At 42.3% G+C, this 7,217-nt stretch overlaps 1 protein-coding gene across 1 annotated transcript in view; it reads right to left on the bottom strand.

Annotated features, from left to right (window-relative positions):
• The window catches only part of pcdh1b (protocadherin 1b), a 144,666-nt gene extending 138,852 nt beyond the window's left edge, over window positions 1-5,814 (bottom strand). Inside the window, exon 1 of the mRNA XM_030768000.1 lies at window positions 5,221-5,814. The gene's annotated coding sequence lies outside the window, so the exon portion shown is untranslated. The remainder of the gene's footprint in view (window positions 1-5,220) is intronic.
• Between the last annotated feature and the right edge of the window lie 1,403 nt (window positions 5,815-7,217).

Consider the following 7,217-nt stretch of genomic DNA (forward strand, 5'->3'; position numbering starts at 1 on the left):
TGCTGTGCCTCTCTTATGTTCTCACACACAAACACTCACACACACACACACACTCACACACACACACACACACGCATGTACTGTTGGGCAGACCATTGTGCTGGTGCACAGAGGGAGGTTAACAGATTCAACGGGCTAATTACTATGCAGAGACCTCCCCTGCTGACAAACTTAAAATTAGTGTATGACACCCCCCTGCCCCCCAGTAGCAAGAGATTCAAAATCATCATCAAATCAAAATTCCCTGTCTCTGCTTACTACTCCCTCTACAGATTTCACCCCCACCCGCCCCCAACATAGCCACCCGAGATGCCCACAAACCCACAAAATATTTTAAAATATCTTTGATACTCAAGGACTGAAATGATCATTTGTGTGGATAAAGCATAAAAGACATGAAAGTAGTTACATAACATGTAAGGGTGGGTAAATCAGAATTCAGGTTGAATCCGAGTGACAATACTCTGTCATGCTAACATACACCCATTGGCGTACACCCATGATGTAAATGACTGTTTATTCACCTACATACACACGCACACACGCGCACACACACACACACTTCTCCCTTGACTGTACAACTGTAGGCTGTGGCTGTCTCATGCTTGAGAAATGACTAGCATTGAGGATGAATGCAGGGTGGCATCTTTCCAATCTTTCCAAGCAGGTTTAAAGAGTAACCCAGGCAACAGAATAATCTGACCTTGGTGTTACACTTCACCAATTGCTCATAGACTCAGGAAGTGAGCAGAAAACTGCAGGCTTACGTATCACAACACTCATAATCTCAGTTGACCACAATTGTTTTTTTTTTTTTTTTGGTTTTGTTTTTCAAGTACCTGCAATCCTGTAATCACTACTAAACACATAGACACAAAGAGTGCAGAGGGGAGAGGGAGAGAGAGAGAGAGAGAGAGAGAGAGAGAGAGAGAGAGAGAGAGAGAGGGGAAACAGAAGGGCAAGAGATATGCACAAATGAAAGACACACGCACACACATCTGCATGCACACACACACACACACACACACACACAAACTTTGCCAGTGCCAGAAAGTAGATCATAGATTACATGTGTTTTGCTTTAAAGAACTGTCTGTTGTTTCTGTGTCTTCCTTCATCTTCTAAATAATCAGGAGGGCCATTCATACAAAACAAAGCCTATTCAGATCAGATATCACCCTTTGGCCTTATTTATTTCTAACATTGCTTATTTAAACTTTTTTAAATGGTAGGTCTACATTTAAATGTAGCCATTATCGCAAAACCTATAATTGAAATATTGCGTTACAACTGTTCTATAACTACAGCTCATATTAGGCAATGCCCAATGCTACCACACCTACAGAGAGAGCCCAAATGTACCCCAAATTTAAGTCACAAGTCTTTGTTCTGCAAAATTGGCCCATTCAGGCAGCCATTCAGGCTCCTCGGGGTGACAGCTCTCCGACACTCAGTGACCCATTCAGGATGGGTGGTCTCCAGTCCGTACCGAGACACACGGGGATTACTTTAATGATTTCATTCAGCCATTGTGGGGCCAGATTAGTCTGCCCCTAATTCAGACTGCTTCTATGTCTACCAGTCTGAAATCAAAGAAAGAAAGCAAGAGCCTGGTCACATGCCAACTCTCTCCCTCGCTCTCTCTCTCAAACAAATAGATATACAAACACACACGCACACACACATACACACACAAATACAAAGTTCAATTTTCACAGGTAACATGCACTACTAGTTCACTAGTTTTTTGGGTGTTTTTTTCCCCTATAAGTTGTGGATTCTTGGCAATTTTTTTTTCAGTCAAAAAACAAAACAGGGGTGGGGTGATAAGGAAGAGAACAAATGTACAAATATGAACAAATATGGTAGCCAGCTCAAAATGTTTGCTTTTCACTTAAGCTACTGAAGCTACTCACTACTCTTCGCAGCCAGTTGAGCATAATACTCATGAACAAACAACACAGGATTATCCCTGTCAGACAGATGGAACTATATTCTACTTATATATGAAAAGATAAGACGTAGATGGGATGGCATGGCATTTTAAAAAGCAATCTGACAGTAAACCCATTACGTAAAATGACAATGCAAGATCATTGCAAACCAAAGGCTCTACACCGCGTCAAGGCGATTCACTTGAAGAGGTAACAGCTCTTGAAGAGCTGGCGAAACGTACTCCAAAAACACCACGAAACCATTTAAACTATGGTTTGAAAAGGGATGTCAGGGATAGCCTGTATTCTCGTTCACGCAAGAACTAAGGCAAGCAACCGCAAAATTTCACAAAGTTAAAGCAATTTCAAGTTTTCTGAATTTTAATGACCATTTCTAACGACGTGTGCTCTCAGATCCATAATTATACGCTTGAGCGTAAGCAAAGCACATTATACGATGCAATTATTTCACACAGATATCAGGAAATTTCTCGCTGATTCGAAAAGAGGCATTATGAATTACTGAGAGGCATTTTAAACGTTCTCTTTTAACCGAAAATGGACTAACAGTGCTGTCGGTAAAACAACTGTTGTTTAACAAGCGTCAACAAATAAAGATATAAAACAGACAAACATCCAACAGACAAACATGACTGTTACATACAGTTTCTTTGCAAGGCAATGAGACCACGTTCCGAGGCATTCAAAGGATGGAAAAACGCGTACGTGTGGCCAGTTCACTCGACAAACAAACATTTAAGTGACTTTTGTGTCATAGTTACCAAAATATGATACACATTATTAAACCAAGAAGTTATAGTTAAATTCAGGAAAGAGGCATGATCGGAAAACCTTCACTTACATTAAGTTACGTGTTGCCTTGACATGCAGGACAGCGCATGTAGCCTATCTGTAAGTTTATGGGCAAAGGGAAAACCTTCTTATTGTCCACAGCTACTCTCCCATAATTCAACAGGTTGATTGTTATAGCTAATCACCTTTAGCGCCTGCCTGGCAATATTTAGGCTATACTTAATAAGAATCTAGTTTCACCGTATTACTGTGCGTTCTGTATGATTGCAGTATATTTAAACTCAGTGAAATCAGTGGTGACTGAATTTCATTTGTATCCCTGTTGAGTGTGACAAATAAACATGAACGAAGAGAAGAGAAGAGAAGAGAAGAGAAGAGAAGAGAAGAGAAGAGAGGATTTAATGAGAAGGTTCTGCCTCGTGAGGCCGAGCTCGAACGCACCAAGGGCTATTTGATATATCCGCCTTGGTTAAACACGCAAGTAGAATGGCTTCAATTGAATTGCACAGTCAGCTTAAATCGATCTTAGTTTAATTACGCTAACATCGGGCATGCATATGACTTTGTAAAAGAATATGATAGCCCTGGTATTTTACCTAAAAACACAAGGTGATGCTAAGTGTAGCCCGGTCAGAAGCCCAAATCTGCCGTTCTGTCACAAGACCATAAGCTACAGTTAACCGGGCAGCGCTCCGTCCCTGTTCCGCCCGACGCCTCATACATTAGGATAACTAACCTTTCGTTTACCGTTGTTTGTAAGAGCAAATCCAACACTGAGTTTACGCCACTTCAGATAGACCGAGAAAGCCAATACATCACCTAGTTAAATTGCATTAACATTTGTAATGATGTTGAAACATTCTATGACTGGACGACGGCGACGACGGTGAAGATGAATAATGTGTAAAAAATTGAGAAAGACAAAAAAGAAAAATGATGGCTAAATGACCATCATTGGTGCTGGTTGTACTGATCTGGACAAGAAAATACGAATAAGTGGAGTAAGCAGACTATTTGATTCACTTTACCAAAAGGACACGGGCTGAGAAACTAGGGGAAACCAGGATGTGTCATTTCAAATCCACTGCACGCGTCTATAACATCTGACATCCGCCTCAGCCCTTTGCCTGCTAATCAAGGTGGACCACAATGAAATTCAGCAGGCCGCTTAACAGCTCTCTATTAAAGATTGGAACCGTCGGTCAGAACTGATAGATACTTCTGTTGTGTACGCTCTCTCTCTCTCTCTCTCTCTCTCTCTCTCTCTCTCTCTCTCCCGTCTTCCCTGTGCAGTTGTGGCCCTGACAAACCGGTTTAAGTCCGCTGTTGTGAACAGATCTGACGAAAACAAGAACGACCAGATAGGCAGGATTCCACTGTCATGACATACAGGTGAATACATAGCCTACTCTTAGTTGTCAGTAAGCGCCAGCCAACGGGAAACGGCTGGTGGACAGTTGCAAAGTAACAGAGTCCAATCGTACCAATATATTTTTATTACGGCGATGTCCCTGTAACGCACCCTTGTACAAGCGAGGCGAAGTTTAAAATAAGGAAAAGAAGGTCTTCGTGAACGAAAGCTACAGGTGTTAACTAAACCAGTTGTGGGTTACGACTCAAAAGACCACCGAACAAAAATTATGATTATTAAAAGTCAGAAAACCTCTCGTAGGCCGAATTAGTTTAATCCTATTTTAGGGACCTTACTTTTAAAAAATAGTGTCGCCCCACCAAACTCATTTCAGTTAGCCTATTCAAAACGCCGTCGAGTCTGACATTATCCATCGGTAAGCGGTGGTCAAACGGGTGAAATCTGTCCTGTGAAATAGCACGTAGCGCTGAATGAGAGAGAACGATCGATGCGAATTTCATACGTGATGCTGCTTTAAAATGAAGCCTTTGGTGGGACTCCCCCGTGTAAGATGATGCGCGGAGAGGCGAGCGTTATTTTCTATGATTAGTGAGAATGTAATTGGGTGGCTGGACAGGGTGCTACGTGATCGCTCGCGCCGGTCTCTCAGAGAAATCGATAGCACTTGTGTAGAGGAAAACATCTTACATTTGAACTAATCAGCGCGATGTACATGCGGGGAATATCAACTTGAAGATGCCGGAGTAACAGCGTAAAGAGAGTTGGACAGAAGCTTGTCACTCCTTCCTATTGCACCTGTTTTCACAGTGTTAATAGTAATGGGAACTGGTTGTTATAATGACCTGTGTAGGTTAATGTCGATTTCATCATTAGAATAGACAACTGCACACGAGACGGACAGACATACTTTAAAAAAAGTAGGGTGGAGGAGACAGAAAGAAAGAAAGAAAGAAAGAAAGATTCGTCAGCTCATTACGTAAACTTCTGGGAATGTTGGCAGCATCAAAAATATATGTAATAAATAACCGCAATTCGAAAAAATCAATAAATGGCCAAATGAACGATAGAATATTCCTATGATAACTCCACTGATAATGATACCTTAAAGCACGTTAACTCCTCAGAATTTCAGAGAGCTTCAGTCGGGCAGGAAGCCGCGTCGCTTCTCTGCTCCGTAACTCAGCCTCCGCAGCCCTCAAACTCCCCGCGGTTGAGAATCCAGAACTCAAACAACAGCTCCGTCGAACAGAACAATCCACTTGTGAACCGTTGGATATTCCTTCAGATCTCTTAGCTGTCGTTGAGCCTCCGCAGAATTTTAGTCAGAAGTCGTTCACGTCAGCTGGGAAGAGGAGGCAACTTGGTCAGTTACAGGGACGCGCATCAGCTTGTGGTCTTCTCCCTTGCTCACGAGAGGAAACCCCCGAACTGTGGTACTCCAAACTCGGTCTCAGAGCATTCCCTATATTTTTCGAGATTACTGTTGTCACTTGCATGAAGCTAAAGAGACTGCATCCTCTGTCAAATGTTCTTCAGGGGGGGTCCCATATAGATGAAAAAATATACCATTAATTAGTCAGATCATTCCTCTTGTATCCTGCTACCGTATGTTCTTCACCTACATAGGCTACCTTCCACTCTGCAATTACAGTCGACTTCGTGTCTGCTCTTTACGCGGCTCACCTTGCGCGGCTACACGATGGAAAGCCTATGTGAGAGTGAAGTGATTTCCGAGCGCTCTCTCTCTCTCTCTCTCTCTCTCTCTCTCTCACTCACAACCGGGCATTTGGAACGTGGGAGGGGAGGGGCTTCGCAGGACGTGTTTGTGTAGACTTCTAAACAAAACATATTTCTTCTTTATCCATAGTCTTAATATTACGAGGCAAAGGGCAATGCTTATAGAGACATTTCTTTCAGCGTAGCAGAATGACAATCTGGGCCGGTGAAATTCCACCCTGCACCATAGTGCAAACACTGTGACTGGATGGCATTAGAGTCTCTTCATACAATTACGAATAAATACAGGTACAGATATTAATATAGATGTAGATGTAGGCCTAGATATAGATTTTAGGATAATTTTCAGAAACTCAGACGCAAAGAGCATAGGTTACAGATCAAGCCTGAACACACACTCTATTTCGGAACCCAAACACCACGAATAATTATGCGGATTTTCACTTTTTGAAAAAGTGTTATGTTTCATCGGTAAATGGCCTTTAAATCACACCTTCCTGTTTTTTGTTCGCAAAGGGTAATCAACAGGATCAGCAGTACCATGTGAAATAATGTTATCGTAAGGTTTATCGCGCTATCATGAGAATACAGTATGGGAGAGTGGCGGGGGTTGGGGAAGAGGGATGAAGGGGGGGGGGGGGGTAGTCCTGTTAGTGAGTAGTGACGCTTTGGTTCCAGCAGGAAATGTTCGTTGTTCTTCTGGCGACACCTAGAGGTAATCGGAAGAACGAGTATTTGACGAAAAAAGAGAAGTGCACCGAAAGAGTAAAAGTGTGTTCAGATGCCATTTTATAGATTGGTACAAACATAGAAACGACCGATGCGAAACGTGCACAGCCTATACGTAGGAATTTATACAGTTGCACTGATAATACGTGTTTAATACACGAGCAAAATGACTGCTTCATATAAGTGGGATTTGGGATTATAGAACTTTGCCAGTTTATCATCTGTTTAGTAAATTCACTGTCTGCACATTCGGTAGCTTTTGAGCGCTATGAAAAAAAATTATATGGAGACTATTTTTTTCTAATTCCAAAGCAGCTGCTCTCACCAGCAGATTCTGGAATGTGAATTCGGGAATATGTGAGACTGACACGGCTGGACACTGAATATGTTATAAATATGTCAGTCGCATGTTTGTGTGCGTGTGTGCGCACATGTGCATGTATTTGTGTGTGTGTGTGCCTGTGCACGTCTGTGTGTGGGTGTGTATTCACGTGTGTAAGCAGCCACACATCTGTGTGAGTTAAACTTAAACAACGCTGAGCATTCTTCTCCCATACCCTCCTGCTGTTCAGCTTGACTGACAGAGACTGTAGTCTGACTGTCTGTCTGTTCATTTGCAAATCAATGGTTTG

Source organism: Chanos chanos, chromosome 1, assembly GCF_902362185.1.
Source record: "Chanos chanos chromosome 1, fChaCha1.1, whole genome shotgun sequence".
Taxonomy (NCBI): Eukaryota; Metazoa; Chordata; class Actinopteri; order Gonorynchiformes; family Chanidae; genus Chanos; species Chanos chanos.